The sequence below is a fragment of the Bufo gargarizans genome, chromosome 6 (genome assembly GCF_014858855.1).
Source record: "Bufo gargarizans isolate SCDJY-AF-19 chromosome 6, ASM1485885v1, whole genome shotgun sequence".
NCBI classification, from domain to species: domain Eukaryota; kingdom Metazoa; phylum Chordata; class Amphibia; order Anura; family Bufonidae; genus Bufo; species Bufo gargarizans.
The window spans coordinates 136,582,049-136,601,593 of NC_058085.1; the positions used below are offsets into that span (position 1 = coordinate 136,582,049).

General features: G+C 46.2%; 1 protein-coding gene across 3 annotated transcripts in view; it reads right to left on the reverse strand.

The window, feature by feature from the left end:
* The window catches only part of GJC1 (gap junction protein gamma 1), a 63,675-nt gene extending 44,886 nt beyond the window's left edge, over positions 1-18,789 (reverse strand). Inside the window, exon 1 of one of the 3 annotated variants that reach the window (XM_044297021.1) lies at positions 18,769-18,789. The gene's annotated coding sequence lies outside the window, so the exon portion shown is untranslated. Of the gene's footprint in view, positions 1-6,402; positions 6,528-18,768 lie in introns of those variants that run through there. The other 2 variants (XM_044297019.1, XM_044297020.1) reach the window with 2 other exon arrangements.
* Between the last annotated feature and the right edge of the window lie 756 nt (positions 18,790-19,545).

Here is a 19,545-nt window from a genome sequence, read left to right on the forward strand (position 1 = left end):
TCCCGTCATTCACAGGGGCTGCCATACACAAGCTCGAGTTCCTAAGATCAACACATGGGGGAGCCAGAGCATTACCGGAAGCGCACGCTTACGGTATTTAGGGCGCGCAGATGCCGTGGTCAGGTCTAAAAGGTTAAATGTCTGCGATCGGCATTAACGCCAGTCGCAGTCATTAGCCGCGGGTGGATCAGTATGCTGTCAGTTAAAAAAAGTGGACAAAACAGAAGTGTGGACAAGGAATAACACTGCAGATTTTCCACCTGCAAATCCGCAGTCTTCATGCCAAGTGTGGACATGCGCTTAGGCAGGATTTGAACTACATTTTTTTCCAGCAAAAATACTCCTCTGGGCTTTATGTACACAGCCATATCCATATTCCGGTCCGCAAACAACAGATCCGCAGAATACGGAAACCTTCAGTCTAGATTACATATTTTTCAAATCAACAGAAAGGACTATTCTCATCCACAATACAGGCAAGAATAGGACACGTTCTATAATTTGCAGAACGGACACACTGATCCACAAAAAAATGTGTGCAGTGTTCCACAGAAATGAATGGTCAGTTTGCTATCTGCAAAAAATGCAGATGGCGTGAGGAAGGCGGACATGTGCATTATGTCCTAGGCTAAAGATCATAAAGAGTTTGTTAGAGTGAATTCTGGCACGTATTCTGCCCCTAAAATCTGTATTGAAAATACTTGCAATAGATCACTGTTTTCCATGGAAAAAATGCCTATTAATTTATACCAGGCTGCGAAAAAAAGTAACATGTCCATTACTGACGGGGATTCCATGCAGAATCTGTGTCAAGTGTTCCCATAAAGTCAAAGGGAACAGTAAAAACTGCACTGCCACTCAAAAAAAGCACGCAGAATGAGGGGTATTTTATGCCATGGAGGAGTACAAAACAAGATGCTAGGTGACAGTTTTTCTGGCCAGAGGTCGCACTATATTTTTTCCAGAAGAGTAAAAATACTCTTCTTAGCAACTTCGAGGAGTATTTTTAGCCAAGGAGACATACGAATTTTGCAGATAGATATATATATTACATAGGCCTACATAACGTTATGAGGCTGCTATTTTTGCAGGGGAAGCATTACCAGTCTCCTCTATAATCTATTCCATGCAGAAATAGCAAATGTAGACAATTTTACATTTGTCCAACACTAAACATAGAGTTAGATACACAGTGCCCACATAACGCTGCCATACACAGTGCCCGCATAAGGCTGGGTTCACACGGGTGAGATTTCTGCGCGGGTGCAATGCGTGAGGTGAACGCATTGCACCTGCACTGAATCCGGACCCATTCACTTCTATGGGGCTGTGCACATGAGCGGTGTGTTTCACGCATCACTTGTGCCTTGCGTGAAAATCGCAGCATGCTCTATATTGTGCGTTTATCACGCAACGCAGGTCCTATAGATGTGAATGGGGCTGCGTGAAAATCGCAAGCATCCGCAAGCAAGTGCAGTGCGATTTTCACGCATGGTTGCTAAGATGACAGTCTATTCACTGCATTATAACACTGGTTATAAGGGAAAATAATAGCATTCTTTAATACAGAATGCTTAGTAGAAAGTCAATTGAGGGTTAAAAAATATAAATAAAAATGATCTCATCTCCTCCTCTTGATCGCGTAGTTGCCAATCTCTTCTTACTTCTTTACTCATGAGCTGCCGGCTAAAGGACCTGTGGTGATTTCACATCACATGGTCCATCGCCGTGGTGATGAACCATGTGATGAGCTTAGTGAAGTCACCACAGGTCCTTTGACAGGTCCTGAAGATAGAACAGGAAACCGGCAGCTACGCGATCAATTGGAGGAGGTGAGTTAATTTTTATTTATTTTTTTACCCTCAAATGACCTTGTACTAAGCATTCTGTATTATAGAATGCTATTATTTTCCCTTATAACCATGTTATAAGGGAAAATAATTACATCTACACAACACCGAACCCAATCCTGAACTTCAGTGAAGAAGTTCGGATCTGGGTACCACATTCAGTTTTTTATCACGCGCGTGCAAAACGCATTGCACCCGTGCGATAAAAACTGAACAACGGAACACAATCGCAGTCAAAACTGACTGCAATTGCGTAGCTACTCGCGCAGGTTTGCCGCTTTGCACCTGGGACACATCCAGAGCCAAAACGTGACGCCCATGTGAATCCAGCCTAACGCTGCCATACACAGTGCCCACATAACGCTGCCATACACAGTGCCCACATAACGCTACCATACACAGTGCCCACATAACGCTACCATACACAGTGCCCACATAACGCTGCCATACACAGTGCCCACATAACGCTGCCATACACAGTGCTTCCATAAGTAGTTGTCCTGTTATAGAGTCAAACGCAGTTCCGTATGTAGTGCCTTCATACCACAATCATAAACGGTTCTCCCAAGACTATTCTGTTATTATTTGGCTATTACTGCCCAATTCCTGCTGTGAATTCACCTCAGACCCAGTCACCTCTTACAAGAGGCTGCTTACCACACCAAGCCACCACTCCACTAACAGTATTGGTGAAGATGGTGGCACCACTGCACAGGCATCTTCCACAGTGGTCTCAGAGTGGTACAGCAATCGGCCCGGTAGCCCACCCAAATTGACAAATCAGCAGCCTCTTAACCAATAACAAAACTCAACACATATCAAGCATATACAGAGCCCTGCTACATGTCCACTGCACACACAGCCCTGCTACATGTCCACTGCACACACAGCCCTGCTACATGTCCATTGCACACACAGCCCTGCTACATGTCCATTGCACACACAGCCCTGCTACATGTCCATTGCACACACAGCCCTGCTACATGTCCATTGCACACACAGCCCTGCTACATGTCCATTGCACACACAGCCCTGCTACATGTCCTCTGCGCACACAGCCCTGCTACATGTCCACTGCACACATAGCTCTGCTAAATCTGCATTACATATAGAAAACTCTACAATACGTTCATTAAACTTCGCTGGGTGGTATTTTCCTGTCCCCGACATTCGGAGATCCTGCGCATGCGCCCGGCACCCTCGTTCGCCGGGATCACATTGCGCCAAGTGAATACTAATGAGATGGGCGTGTCTGAGGATCCGGCAGTTGGGACGCGGCTGGGCACAAATGCGGCACAAAGAACGCCCCTTGGGCAGAAAGGACAGGTGATTATAAAGATTATTTTTAACGTTTTACAATGCGCACAGGGATAATACTTATATGAATTAGAAACTTATTATAAGACCTAGGGGGGCATTTAAAAAAGGGAAGAAGAAAAAAAAAGTTTTTTAAAGAATTTCACCCCTTTTCTCCATAGTAACAATTGGGGCTGAGCAAATACAGCAATCCGAACCAGTCTTTTACCTTAAGAATATGGGCTCCATCCTACTGTAAAATGTATGGCTTCCGCAAAGGTCTTTCTGCGGTTTTAGCAAATATCGTGAGACTTACCGTACTTCGCCTCGCTTCTATAATGTATCACTTTGTTTATTCATATAAAACAACTGTATCAAAATATGAAGTTGTACTCGACTTTGTCAATGAGGCACAAATCCGAGTTCGGCTTGGTATTTTGATGAAATAATTAGTATTTGATAAACATAAAATTAGGCATAAGACTTTTTCCCAGGCGTAAAATGGCTGTACAGGGGCACAGTGACTTCTGCTCTTGCTGTACGTTCACATGTAATAACACAATGGAAATTTAAGAGCAGAATCCGCAACAAAATTCCACGTGTTTTCCACATTGTTTCTATGGCGTTTTCAGTTTGAAATGGATTTTGAGGCAAATTTTGATGTGGTTTTTAGGCCTCCGATATATTTTAAAGGGAATTTCCATCCAGAATCTGCACCAAGAAAGAAATTTAGCTTTTTTCCCCCCCAATCATTATCAACCAACAAGTGAAAAAAACGCTGCTCATGAACTGCAGCATGGATTTCCTATTGAAACCAATGGGAGGTGGAGTGAGAGCAGATTACATACAAAATTTGCTGGGGAGAGTTCACCAAAATCTGCTGGGTGACCATGGCCTTGGGCCCCTTTCACACGGGTGAGATTTACGCGCGGGTGCAATGCGTGAGGTGAACGCATTGCACCCGCACTGAATCCGGACCCATTAATTTCTATGGGGCTGTGCACATGAGCGGTGATTTTCACGCATCACTTGTGCGTTGCGTGAAAATCGCAGCATGCTCCTCTTTGTGCATTTTTCACGTAAAGCAGGCCCCATAGAAATGAATGGGGTTGCGTGAAACGGATGCAGTGCGATTTTCAAGCACGGTCATTACCCGACCATTATTATTTTCCCTTATAACATGGTTATAAGGGAAAATAATAGCATTCTGAATACAGAATGCATAGTACAATAGGGCTGGAGGGGTTAAAAAAATAAATAAAAATGTAACTCACCTTAATCCACTTGTTTGCGCAGCCAGCATCTCTTCTGTCTTCTTTTGTGAAGAATAGGACCTTTGATGACGTCACTACATAGTGATGGATCATGTGACGGACCATGTGATGAGCGTAGTGACATCATCAAAGGTTCTATTCCTCACAGAACAAGACAGAAGAGATGCCGGCTGCGCAAACAAGTGGATTAAGGTGAGTTAAATTATTATATATTTTTTTTAACCCCTTCCGCATTTTGCAGAATCGAAATTCCACCCCCCCCCCCTCTACAAAACTGTCCGAGCCTTGTGCAAAAAAATGCAGATCAGATGCAGACAAAATACATATTTGTGTGCAAGAGCCCTAAGGGTTAATTCACACAGCCGTTGCCCCATTGCGGAGAAGCTGCAGATTAGAAGCAGTGTCATTCTTTACGTAGGAAAGGATGAAATCCGTAGTATACATAGACGTGCTACAGATTTCGAATGCCGCACGAAAATCCTGTGTTTGTTGTGGTGTTTCTTTCCATTGTTCCACACCACAAATAAATATGACATGTCATATTTTTTTGCGGTGCGAACAGACCACGGACCCGTTCAGGTTGAATGGGTCCGGCCTGCTGCACGAATGTTGCCCGTGCATTGGGGACCGCAATGCACGGAACGGCCGTGTGCATGAGGCCATACAAAGACAAGAAAAAGATCGTTTAGGCCTGTATCACATCCGTTTAAGCAGCTCCAGATCTGCTGAAGGGCTCATGCACACAAACGTATTTTCGTCCATCAGTTACTGTTTTTTTTTTTTTTTTAGGCCTGTATGAGTAAATTCAATGGGGCCTTATGGACAAGAACAAGACTGTTCTACTAGGGGCCGGCCATATCCGTGTCTTGCGGATCAGCTATTTGGGGACCGCAAAACACCCAACGGTCATGTGCATGAGCCCTAACGGAGATGTGAAACAAGCCTGGAAGCAGCGACAGTTGGAGAATCTATGGTGAGACTTTGGTTCCATCTCAGGGACATCTACTCCAGCAGATGGAAGAGCCTCAGCATCTAGCGTAACCGCCAGCCGTTCGGATCCTGTCAGCATATCAAAAAGTGTGGGAGTGAGCACTTACTGGTAGGGATGATATAAAATATCATGACATATATATGAACAATATATCATATAGCATCTGTATGTATATATATATGAGAGAGAGATATTCTATATAAAATGCTATATAAACTATTGCAATATGTCGCATGCCCATGTCATACAATATAAACTACCAGAAAACCAAAAAGAAAAAGACACCTGGAAACCTTTATGCGCTGGACGAAGTATAAACTGCTAGAGGTGCTTGGTCAATGATCCCACAACCAAGGTGGTGCCCCCTTTTTTGGGGTTCGGCAGCAGGGTGTATGTTGAAGCAGGGTCACATTACCGTGAAATATGTGGAACGATACAAAAAGCTACATGGCGACATTTCATATAATGTATTTCTATGGTGCCTCAACCCAACACGTATCCGACTGGGATGTGACAGTTTGGATGGATCAAACATATTATATGCAATGTCACCATACCCTTAGGCACCGCCATGCCATGATAGTGGGTGGCATCTCCTCAGGCTGGCACTCTGGTAACATAGTTCAGCGGAGGTGGAAGACATTGTATAAGATACCACTATACATAAGAGATTGTACAAGATGTCACAACATAAAATAAAACACTATGAAATATCACAGCATATAAAATACTACACGACTTGTCACGATATGCAGGATGCCATGCACAGTAACTCAAGCTGCAGTATGGGAAGTAACACTGGTACCGCAGTCCTCTTTCCATCCAGCACAATGCTATGGAATGCGGAATATCACAGGGGACAGAGTATGGACGGGTCCCCTGCCCCCAGCCTGAGACACGGTCACACTGCACTGGGAGTCCACAGGGGGTGGTTGCTGGGAGACTTGAGCAACAACTCGGGAAAGTACAATGGAAACGTCCTGCTACTCACTCGGATTGGCTCCCGTTACCGGCGGTGTCCATGGGACAATGTCCGAACTCCAGCGGCGGAGCTTTCTTTCCCTGGCTCGTTTCCTCAGCTCCAGCAGCGGAGAGACACGGGCGACTCCCCCTGTCAGTACTGTGCTCCGCCCCGCCCCCGCCTCTAGAGACTCCTCTGCCTCCGTGCGCTGCGCGCTGCAGAGACTTCCCGCCCTTCGTCTTCTCCGCCAATCAGAGTGCGGCGTCTAACTGTGTGCGGCCCGCGTGGTAGTAGTTACCTCACAAACCAGAACTCTACGAATACGTACACTGCTGCCCCCCATCACCACAATGTATTTACATTGCACTGCATGAAGAGCTATCACTGCTTGTACACTTGAAAACTGTTTAGGAGGAGCATAAAGTGATTGGGAACTTAAAAGGGTTCTCCCATCTTGGACACTGGGGGCATATAGCTAGGATATGCTCCCAACGTCTCAGGTCCCACCTATCCTTAGAACAGAGCCCGCAAAGTAACAGAGGGTGCACTGCGCAGGCGTGTGTCCGCCCTCTGCTATTTTTGGAAGTCCGATTGAAATGGATGGAAAGCGCACCGCGGAAGCGCGATCATTACTCCGTTCGCTAATATAGGGTTTATGGAAATGGCCGAGCCAGCGCTCGGCTGTTTTCTGCAGTCCCATAAAAATAAATGGAGGGTGGTCGTTAATGCGCAGTGCACCCTCCTGCACTTTGCAGGCTCTGCTGCAGTATCTTTTCCAGCCAAAATCCCGGAACAATACCGCACTTGCCGGCTCCGGCATTAATTTCCATAGAGATGTATTAATGCCAGATCCAGTACCAAGTATTCAGGAAATTGCTGCATTGCCAGATCCGGTTTTCTGATCTGCACATGCGCAGGGATATAGGAGGAGCTAGTTTCGCTTTTGATCTTTGAAAAAATTTAAATACCGGATCTGTTATTCCGGATGCGACGGAATAGTGAAAGCCATAGTTGAAAAAAAAAAAAAAAAACACGCAATTCGCCATTTTTTTGTCACCTCGTCCCACCACAAAAATTGAATAACAGTGAAAGTCGTATGTACCCCAGTTGGCCCTGCAAAAAACAAGTCCTCCTATAGCTCTGTAATGCAAGTGGCTGATTAAAAAGTTTCTTTTTTTCCAAGTAGTAAAACAAAATAAAAACTATACAAATCTGGTATTACTTTTATCGTATTGACCCCCAGAATAAGAACGTCATGTCATTTTTAGTGCACAGTGAACTTTGTAATATAAAAATCCAAATAACCTTCTTGGCATTGTGTGTGTTTTTATTATAATTTTTTCAATTTTACCTCACTAAGAATTTTTTGATAAATTAAGTGGTGGCATTAAAATTACAACTTGTCCTGCAAAAAATAAGCCCTTATTATGGCTATAAATGGAAAATGTAAAAAGTTCTGGCTCTTGGATTGTGGAGAGAAAAAAAATAAATCAAAAATACAAAAATGGGCGTGGTTTTTAAGGGGTTAAATGAATGAGGACGGCACTGTTTTATTGGCCTCGTGTTGTAGGTGGAAAAAGATAATTGAAGCAGCGCTCACCTGCGTTCGGCCACTCAGAAGCACGGACACAGCCCGGACGTGGCTGACATGAATTGTGGACAGGAAATAAAGGAATCCAGCCTCTGAAAAATGTGTCACTTTATTCCAATGTTAAAATCTCCACATACAGGAAAAAAAACGTACAGGTTCTACGCGTTTCGGACCTAAAGAAAAAAACTAAATGGTCCTTACTCAGAAAATGGTCCAAATTGACAGAAGGCAGGGCCAACACAATTTATATAGAATCTGTCAGCTCCAAAACCCCCAAATTATAGTAAGAAGTGTATAATGTAAATGATGCTGAGCTCGGTTATATCATTTTTATCTTCATTCTGACGCTGTGCTCCCACAAACCAGCAGTAAGATGCATTGAAAGGACTCCTGAGCTCATGTACATAACGGATAGGACTCAAAGAGGAGTCCTCTCCAGGGGCGTAGCTAGAAATGCATGGGCCCCATAGCAAAAAAAAATTATGGGCCCCCAGGATATCAGATTTAGATAGCGCCTGCCTCATAGTCCCACTCACTCCACAGCAGGACAGGTCAGGTAGGTCATAAGTTCATAACCCCCCCCCCCGGCCTGGCCCCGCCCCCTCCACCGCCTGAGTCCTCCCACTCACTCAGTCTCAGTCCCTCTAGTTAGGAGCCGGAGGAAATTCATTCCTTCCTAATTCCTACACTGGGTCTGCTCTGCGGCGCTGGTGCCACTGCCAGCCTGGCTCCGCCTCAGGGTGGCAGAAGGGACGTTTCTACTGATCATTAAAGGGAGTCTTTCACCTAATCTGAGCGTTTTAGACCGCTCAGATCAGGTTATAGACTCTTTAACCCTCATTACGATCATACCTGTCTCTTATGTGTCCCTCGCCCAGATAATGAAAATAACACTTTTTAAACTTATGCAAATTACCTTCTGAAGGTGCCCAGGGGCGGCGTTACTGGGCGATGTGCCCAGAAAAACACACCTCCAGCCGGTGGACATCACGAGCGGCACCAGAGGACGGCGGGCTGTCTTTAGTTGGCCGGCGCATGCGCAATATGAAAAGCTGTTCATCTGCCCATAATGGGCAGAGCAGTGTGTAGTGTACGGGAGAGTAATACCCCATCACTACAGAAGGGTCACTTGGGTACTGTCGTTCCCCCTGTATTTATGGGGAGGTTGGTATAAAACATCTTGTTAATGTAATGCTATGTACTTCCTGTTACTGTGAAATGTGCATGTGCAGGCCGGCTAGGGTGTCATTCCAGCTCTGAGTCACTAGAGGGAGCTAGGGAACCCTAGTTTATATAAGGCCCAGTCAGGAAGTAGTAAGCAGGCAAACAGTGGGAGAAAGGAGTCAGAGATGATCCTGTGTCTGAGTCAAGCCCAGGCCATGGGCCTGTGAGAGTAGAGCAGGCCTGAAGCCTGCCGACTAGGAGAGGGTAGTAAGCCCTGTAACCGGGTTCCGGACCCAAGGAAAAGGTTCCCCTCCTGAGTCATCATCCGTTTTAGCTGAAACATCATGAGCAACCAGCCGGGACACAGAATACAGCAGAGGCCAATCTGATAAAGCAAGAGGTACTCAAGATAACAGAGGAGGTACTAGATAAAGACAGCTTCAAGGATACGCCAGATATAGGGCATTAGACCTTGGAGAATAAGTCACATGTTTCAGGACCAGTCAGGAATAGTGTGCAAGCCGCCTGTACTGCATCTCCTGTAATTAACACTCTGTAAAGAACATTGCTATAACCGGCCAGTCTGTACTTCTAAGAACCAACTGTATTCAAATAGAAACCAACTGTCTTCCATGGAACTGCGCTTCCAACTGCGTCCATGTATAATTATCACTGACATTCAGTAAAGTTCCAGTTTTGGTTGGCTATCCCGTGGTTGCTTCATTCTTCTACATTACTTTACACGGCGTGTCACCGTTTAACTGACACTGGCGTCACGAACATTAAATACCTGCCTGTTCCAGTATTAGCCCCGATTGAAGACGACAGTGGATCCCAGGTTAGGGGGTTAATCTGCACTACAAAGCCCAGCATACACTACTGACCCCCTGGGACACTGCATCGCTCTTTTTGGCGTCACGAACAGGATCCGCATACTTCTGAACTGCAGAGAAGTGTGAACTGTGTGCTTTAACTATTCCACCACCGTATTGCAAAGACTGTAACCTTTATTCCTAAATCTGTGGATTACAATTGTGCCTGGGAGGAATCAGAGACGCTGTACTGTGTTGCGCTACCCCCAGAGAGAAAAATCGTATTTGTGGACTGTGATTTATTGGACTTTTCATCAACCTGCTTGCTGTCATTGAATTGCAGCATCAGGACATCCCAAAATGGCCGCCGACACCATGAGGCTTTTTGCTGCGCCACCACGAGGTACAGAGGCACGAATATTTGGCGCCAAAACCCTCCAAGAAGGAGGAGGAGATTGCCCTGGAGCGCCACCCACCTTGAGGAGTGATGATGCGGCTGACTTCCCTGGAGAGTTACGCCTGGGAGGCGGGCCTCAGATGGAGGTAGACCGGCCCAGTGTGTGGGAGGAGTCAGTGTCGACTCTGCACCCAGTGAGAGAAGAGATGGCTATGGCGTGCGCTGAAGAGCCGGAGTTCGATGCCACATGTGAGTGGGGCGCCACTCCACCGGACTTTCCCGATTTGGAGGCATGGGACCCTCTAGCCTGGACGGCCAGTTCCTGGGGACAAGCCATGGATCTGAGTATAACTCGTCCCCGGTCCCCACCGATCCGTCGCCGGCATGAGCAATGGCCGACAATCATGGCCGAATTAAAAGCCGCGGTCGCGAAAAAGAATACCAGCCGGAAGAAAAGATTCGAAGAGATGGCTAAATCCATTCAAGGGGACTCCTTCCCAGGTAAGCCCCAGCTGGAACGGCGCTGCGGGATCGTGGTGGCATTTGATAAGGAGAGAGGGTTCGGATTCATCCAGGAGCTGGGGACTGGCCGGGACTTCTTTGTCAACCGGCGCTCAGTAAAGCGGCACTATCTTCCGGAGCATCTCCATAACCTGACCCTGGGGGAAATAGTTGAGTATACCCCAGCAGAAAGCTTAAGGGGCCCCTATGCTACCGCCGTCACTCGCCCGAAGGCGCCGGCTGAAACTTGGGACACAGAGAAAGAGGAGACAGACCCGAGTGAGGCAGAGGAGGCGAGAATTGGGCCGGCCCGAACCACTCACCTGCATAGTCAGGTTTATCTAAACCCCAATGTCTTTTGGGAGCCCATCATCTTGCAGGGGCCGGAAGAACCATACCCCCCTCCCGATGCGGTGAGGCGAGAAGAGGAGAGAGAGCGGCTGGACAGCTGCCAGCGGGCGGAAGAATGCGCTGAGGCCCGACGTCTAGCAGCGGCTGCCACCGTTACCCTAGAGGCCACTGTCACCGGACCTCCGGTAGCACCACTGACCTGCACAAAGGCCGACATAGAGGCTCTGCGCAAGAGAATTTACTGGGTGGAGGACCTCGGGTACGCAGGGTGCGTGCAGTGTATCCCGTTTCCCAGAACCGATGCAGAGATGGAGGCAATGAAAGACAAGCCTCCCCCTTTAAAGATTATCAGAGGGGACGGATTCCAGATGTGGCCTGCCTTACCAGAACAGTTGCTGCAAGAACCTTTCATCGAGTCTTCATCAGATGAGGAGTATGACACTCGTCTGTGAGTAGGCCTTGCTATAAGTCTTTCTCTATAATGGCTGAGTTGTCCCTCCGTTTGGCAAAGCTGGTGAAGCTCGCTGCCAGTTCTCCACGGCCGGTGGCATGATGACCAAGAAACGGTGCCACTGTATACCACAGCTCCCAGCCTGCCTATGTTGTGTTTGAGACATCCAGCCTGCTGCTAAAATCCCAGTTGTGCCTTAGTTTGCACTGTTTTTCCCTTTTTACCCCCATTTCAGGTTGAAAAGACATTTTTATGTCAGCACTATTTTAAAGGGTAAGCAGGACTTGCCAGGATAACATGGCCCTGGTATTGTTAGAGTCCTGTATTGTCATTTTATATATGTGCTGCTGACAGTATTTAATAACCGTTTTTTTATTCACGCCTATGTGCCCAGAGATGGACTTCCTATGTGCAAGCCTCTGAGAGGTTAATTTTATTATGGACTTATTTATTGTCATGGACTATCCTGGTTTTTTAACATTCGCTGTGCCAGGTCAGCGCCCCAGTTCCACTCACTATCCTGAGAAGAAGAGATCGACGCCCCTTGTCACCGCACTTCACCTTTGCCAATTGGGTCTGATATGAGTGTAATTGACATATATGTATGCATGCATGTGTCTTTCTCTATTTCAGGTAATGATTCCAGTTGGGCGGGCCCTGATGGAGTACGAGGTCGTACTCAGCTTAAAGCAGCGGGGTATGTAGTGTACGGGAGAGTAATACCCCGTCACTACAGAAGGGTCACTTGGGTACTGTCGTTCCCCCTGTATTTATGGGGAGGTTGGTATAAAACATCTTGTTAATGTAATGCTATGTACTTCCTGTTACTGTGAAATGTGCATGTGCAGGCCGGCTAGGGTGTCATTCCAGCTCTGAGTCACTAGAGGGAGCTAGGGAACCCTAGTTTATATAAGGCCCAGTCAGGAAGTAGTAAGCAGGCAGACAGTGGGAGAAAGGAGTCAGAGATGATCCTGTGTCTGAGTCAAGCCCAGGCCATGGGCCTGTGAGAGTAGAGCAGGCCTGAAGCCTGCCGACTAGGAGAGGGTAGTAAGCCCTGTAACCGGGTTCCGGACCCAAGGAAAAGGTTCCCCTCCTGAGTCATCATCCGTTTTAGCTGAAACATCATGAGCAACCAGCCGGGACACAGAATACAGCAGAGGCCAATCTGATAAAGCAAGAGGTACTCAAGATAACAGAGGAGGTACTAGATAAAGACAGCTTCAAGGATACGCCAGATATAGGGCATTAGACCTTGGAGAATAAGTCACATGTTTCAGGACCAGTCAGGAATAGTGTGCAAGCCGCCTGTACTGCATCTCCTGTAATTAACACTCTGTAAAGAACATTGCTATAACCGGCCAGTCTGTACTTCTAAGAACCAACTGTATTCAAATAGAAACCAACTGTCTTCCATGGAACTGCGCTTCCAACTGCGTCCATGTATAATTATCACTGACATTCAGTAAAGTTCCAGTTTTGGTTGGCTATCCCGTGGTTGCTTCATTCTTCTACATTACTTTACACGGCGTGTCACCGTTTAACTGACACTGGCGTCACGAACATTAAATACCTGCCTGTTCCAGTATTAGCCCCGATTGAAGACGACAGTGGATCCCAGGTTAGTGGGTTAATCTGCACTACAAAGCCCAGCATACACTACTGACCCCCTGGGACACTGCAAGTGCGCAGGTGCGGGCCAGTTCCCAGCCCGCCGTCCTCTGGTGCCGCTCGTGACGTCCGCCAGCTGGAGGTGTGTTTTTCTGGGCACATCGCCCAGTAACGCCGCCCCTGGGCACCTTCAGAAGGTAATTTGCATAAGTTTAAAAAGTGTTATTTTCATTATCTGGGCGAGGGACACATAAGAGACAGGTATGATCGTAATGAGGGTTAAAGAGTCTATAACCTGATCTGAGCGGTCTAAAACGCTCAGATTAGGTGAAAGACTCCCTTTAACCGCCTAGCTGTGTATTTTATTGTGCATAGAGGTGTGAGGAGGAAAATGCAGAAGTTTATGAGAAACTTTCTAAACAAATGAGATGGAGTCACCGCCAAGCATCATTAGGGACAACTTCTGACCTCCACCAGACTCCTGTACCAATAAAACCAGCCAAGCGTTCAGAGTGGAGAGGCTCATCGGGTATGCTGTGCCCCTTGATGCGGTCGTTGTCTGGCTGCATCATGAATATTCATGTCTGTGTCTGAACCAAGAAGCCGTTCCGGCCCCCTCCACCGCGCCGACCGCCAGCCTAGTAGTACGTACCAACTTGCCGTCCGACTCCGTCCTGTCCTCCTGTCCTCCTCTCCTCCTTCCGGCTTCCGGCTTCCTTCCCCGGGCCCCAGCCAGGCCAGAGCCGCGGACCGCCCGCGCCCCGCCCACTACACTGGGCGGGCGGTCGGGCCTGGCTGCCTGAGTGTATTAATAATTTTTTTTTTTTTAAATAAAAAATTATGCAGTCAGGACGGGCCGGGCCCCCAGTGGCGTAGGGCCCCATAGCAACTGCTATGGTTGCTATGGCGATCCCTACGCCACTGGTCCTCTCAATTCATTTTACTGCTGGATTTTGGGAGCACAGCGCCAGAATGTGAGTATGAAAATAAAAATTACATAACCGGCACCACGGCTACTTTCACACTTGCGGCAGAGTGATCCGGCCATCAGTTCCGTCGCCGGAACTGCCTGCCGTATCCGGCAATCTGCATGCAAACGGACAGCATATGTAGACGGATCCGGATGGATCCTGAGGATTGTAATGGACAGCACAGCACTTCTACTGTCTGTATACTACACCTGACAGCCAGTTTACACAGCTCACAGTAGAGAGTACACTAATCCTCTGCCATTTTTAAGTCGGATCTTGACTCCAATCTTCACTTCCAATAGGTGGCGCTGACGAAATGGTTTTCTTTCTTGGAAGATACCTACTACTGTAAGGAGGGCATAACTTCTGTGTAAGGGCACTTTGAGAGCACTAAGTGGGTGCAGTATGGAGGCATAAATACTGTGTGGGGGAACTAAGGGGACATAACTCATGTGTGGAGGCACAAAGGGGACATAACTGCCCAGTGGTGCACTAAGGATGTATACCTAATGTGTGCAGGCACTAAATGAGTATAATTACAAGGTGGGGGAACTAAGAATGTATAACTACTGTGTGGGGGCACAAAGGAGGTATAACTAGTGTGTGGGGGGCACAAAGGGGGCCTAACCACTCTGTGGGGTCACTAAGGGGGAATAACTACTATGTGGGGACACAAAGGAGGTATAACTAGTGTGTGGGGGCACAAAGGGGGCCTAACCACTGTGTGGGGTCACTAAGGGGGTATAACTACTATGTGGGGCCCTTGAGGAGGAATAACTACTGTGTGCCACTATAATAATATTAATATATTCTTATTAGCCTTCCCAGCATGTGTTATGTCTTTTAGACTTGAAAAAGAAGTACCACACTCCGAAACATGTTGTTTTAAAGAGATTGAATATTTCCCTGCTGAGAGACAAACTGAATAAAATGTGGTTTAAAAAAAAAAAAAAAGAGATATTGAATAGAAGGAGGCCTCCTCTACGTTTCTGAATGGTTGTGAATTTGCGCCCTGAGATGTTGCAACTAATCATGCTCTCCAGCCCAAAGCTGAGCCCTCTACTTATGGTTGTCCTTTCCTCCTGGTGGTGGACACCCAATGAGTGAGGATGCATGTTCTACACCAACAGCGTTGGCCAGACCGTTTCACCATTCTAAGCTATATGTTAGCGTTGTGCCTATCTGCCCTACCCAAAAAGGTGAGCAGCAATTCACCTAGCAAAGATTTTTTTTTTCACTGTATGTTTCCCTATGAGCGCCTTTCTTTGTGTTGTTTATAATACTGTGTAGGAGGACTAAAAAGACTGGGCAGAAATTATGGTAGCAATAGGCCTTTCTAAGTCTCACTCTAAGTTCACCTTGCAAACTTCCCAAATAACTACAGGCGTGTAATTCCGTTCTCATTAACTCTTTCTGCACTTTCCAGTTGTAGGGTGCAGATCTCATATCGGATGGCCAGTCTGTCTCAATGCGTGGAGGAAATTAAACCTTTCAAAAAAAAAGTAGAGTCTTATTGCCATAAACTAGCGATACCCAGGGCCGGTGCAAGGATTTTTGCCAACACAAGCGAAGCTACATTTTGGCACCCCCCCCCCCCCCCACGCTTCTCCTCTCTGTGGTCCAGGTATCTTCTCTTGGCTTCAGACAATGGCTGGTTTTTAAGTACCATATTTTCTGCCCTCTAAGACACACCTAGGTTTTAGAGGAGGATAATAAGAAAAATATATTTTCCATTACACCTCAGGTCAGATCAGCAATCAGACCCCCAATGTTAATCAGACCTCAGCTCACAGCCCTAATCAGACCCCCAATGTTAATCAGACCTCAGATCAGAACTCCATGTCAGACATCATCCCCCAGCCATCAGCCCCTAATGTCAGCCATCAGACCCCCATGTCACATTTCTCCCCCTCCATGTCACATTTTTCCGCCCTCCCCCAGGGTGCGCCCTAAGGCGGCCGCTTGGTCTGCCTTATGGTAGCACCGGCCCTGGCGATACCTTACTGTCTGAATCTATTGCATGCCTTAATGTTCTAAACCTTCTAATATGTCCGATCTCTTTCCCCAAGGAGTAGTCTTTCAGTTGGTCTTTGTCAGCTTCTCAGTCTTAGGAATGATGTTTTAAAGGGAATCTGTCACCTATTTTGACCATATAAAACCGTTTACATAGCAATGCGCATGCCCAGTGACACTATTGAGGCTGTTGCCCTCTGGAACAGGAGAATCGTGCAGGCGCAGGCACTCACCGATACTGCGCCTGCGCGGGATTTCGGAGGACAAGAGAGGAGGAAGGGAGGTCCGGTGCAATGAATAAAATAAATGACGTAATGGGGAGGGGGCGGCGCCGTAGGCCAAGAGAGGAGGAAGGAACGCCCGATGAAGTGAATAAAATAAATGACGTAATTGGGAGGGGGAGGCGCTATAGGCCAAGAGAGGAGGAAGCACGATGGTGCAATGAATAAATTAAATGACGTACTGGGGAGGTGGCAGCGCCGTTCGGCAAGTATGTGGGAGGACATTTATTTCTTAGAAGGCGTGCTGGGCTTGGAAGAAAGGCCGGCTGGGCACTGCAGGGGGGCGTTACTGGGCACTAGAGCAGAGTAATAACGCCCCTCTGGGCACCTTGGAACCTCATTTGCATATCAGACAAATCGCTTTTTTATAAGAATGAAAAGTTGAATAAAAGAAAGAAGACACATGTAGCTAAGAAGGTACTTTATTGCACATTGCTATGTAAACGGTTTTATATGGTCAAAATAGGTGACAGATTCCCTTTAATGTCTGATTGGTGAGGATCCAACTCCTGGAACCCCTACTGATCAGCTGCTTCGAGAGAAGCTGCTCCTTCTTCAAGATTACATTCTCTTGTAGCTGTACAGTGTGCTTAAAATGCTGGTCCCAGTCAAGTGAATGAGATGAGCACATGTAAGTACTCTGCGCCGGCGAGACACCGCACAGTGTAATCTTAACCTTAAGGAAGAACTAGCACTCCCATGAACAGCTGATTGCACAGGGTGCTGGGATTACCTTTAAAAAGCATAGAAATTTGGACATATTTGGATGAGAAAATTAAAATAGGTCAGTACTCGGCTGAAAGATCTGCCAAATGTGGTGAAACAGTCTGTTCTTCTTAAAGATACCATCATGGCATGGAAAGCAATCAGGAAGTTATACAAACTTCCGATTTACTTGTCGCCCCAGATGCCCTTGTGGTCTCTACCGGCTTTTCCGCAAGGACGAGAAAACAAAATGTATAAGCAGTGGAGGGAGAAAAACATTCACACGCTAAGTGATATATTAAAAGGACCAGATCATAAGTTGATGTCATGGGAGCAATTTGCGAGTGGACATCAGATGGAGACTTCTCACCCATTAGCATTCTATCAGCTTTCGGCTTACTGTAAAGCCCAATCGGCTTCCTTGGGGGAAGCTGACAGAATGAACTGGTTTGAAGCTCTTCTGGGGAGAGCTGGAGTTGTGATCTCACTTGCTGACACATATAGACGACTACGAGATATTTGTTTTATGGGCTTAGCGAAAACTATTTTTGCACACTGGGAGAGGGATGTCGAGGTGGAAGACTTAACCCTTAAAATGAGAGAGGGGTTGGAATATATCAGGAAGGCTGTTAGTAGTGAGCAATGGCAAGAGTCGCAAACTGAGGATCTTACATAAAGCGACATATGCTTTTAATCTTTCATACTCTAATGCCCCAGCGCATTATCTTAGGGAGTGTCCTAAATGCTCACAACCTAAAGCAGACCTACTGCATGGTTTGTGGAGCTGCCAACACATTAAGTCACTGTGGGAGGACGTAATCTCTCTTATTAAGGAGGTTTGGGAGATAGAGGTGAAGGCAGATCCACAGCAATGTATATTCCAATATATTCCAGTGGGCCAGGATGTCTCGCAAGGAAAAGGGGTAGCAGAACCAAGGATACACATTGCCCTTATGGCAGTTAAAAAGTGTCTATTGCGACATCGGTTGGTGCCCACTTTTCCTACCAAAGACGAAGTAGTAGGTCTGGTTAAAAAAATCCTTTATTTACAGAGACTAGAAGAGGGTAAGAATAAAGAGAAGGCAGTGGCAAAGTTCTTTAAAAACTGGAAAAAACTGGTTGAGCATATTATGACGAGGGAAGAAATTAAGGAGTTGGTATCTCCATTTGAGCAAACTAAGTGGTATCTGGAGGCAAAATTGAAAGGCACGCTTGGTGCTTTGGAGGTCTAAATGTGTATTCTCAGACAGTATCACAAAATTGAAGTTAAGAGGAGGCGAACAAGATTTGCATGGGTAGCAGATGTTGGGGTGGAGAAGGGGGGGGTGGGTAGGGTTAAGGGAAAGCAATGATTGTTTGATTATATGGTTCTTTATGTGATGTAACCAAAGATATAAAAGGATGTATTTGAATGTAATTAACATGGAATATGGCTGTATATCTCATGCAATATGTCTTCTGTAGTATGTGATTGTATGCCTCGAACATCCGAATAAAGAAAGTTATAAAAAATAAATAAAAATAGGTCAGTATTAGTCACAAAATGCTTACCTTGATAGTATGATAACTTGGTGACTATCATGTTTGGTGACTCGGGATAATGTGACTTATTTCTACTTGCTGCTACCAGTCACAGGAGTAATAGGAAACAGCTGTAAGTAGTGTGGATTTAATATGTATATTTCATGTATTACTGTAATTATATTCCACTTTACTCTTGATATTTAAGCCTCACTAGTTGTGAAAAACTTAATGCCCCAGAGGAAATCAGACATGCAACATGGGTGCACAGCGGGTGGCCTGGGACCCAGAAATCCAATTAGCTTAATGAGGTGCGACAGATAGTGACCACCCTCTCAACCGCTAACTTACAATGACTGCATAATGAAAAATATCAAAGCCAGAGTAAGCTCACTGCTTTTAATGCCATAACTTATCACTGCTGCCAAAAATAACTCTTTATGCATTAGGCATCGAAATAAGACAACAAAAAAAAAAGGTCTCATGATTAGACTAATTGAAAAAAGGCGGTCCCTATATTTAGATCTAGGGAGTAAAATATCCGAGTGTTATGCGGAATTATCCAAACACAGAGCACACATCAACTTACCTAAGTTTGATCGGCTTATCTCACATCTAGGATACTCACTCTCGAAAAAGATACCCTAACCCAAAAAAGTGGCAAGCTAGCCAGAGACCGGTCAGATTTTGCCACAAATAACAAAAATATAACATAAAACTTTGGCAAAAACCCACCGAGCAACCCACTTCTAACTATAAAACACGAACAGAACCACAAGTTCAACCAAGTGACACTAACAGAGGAGA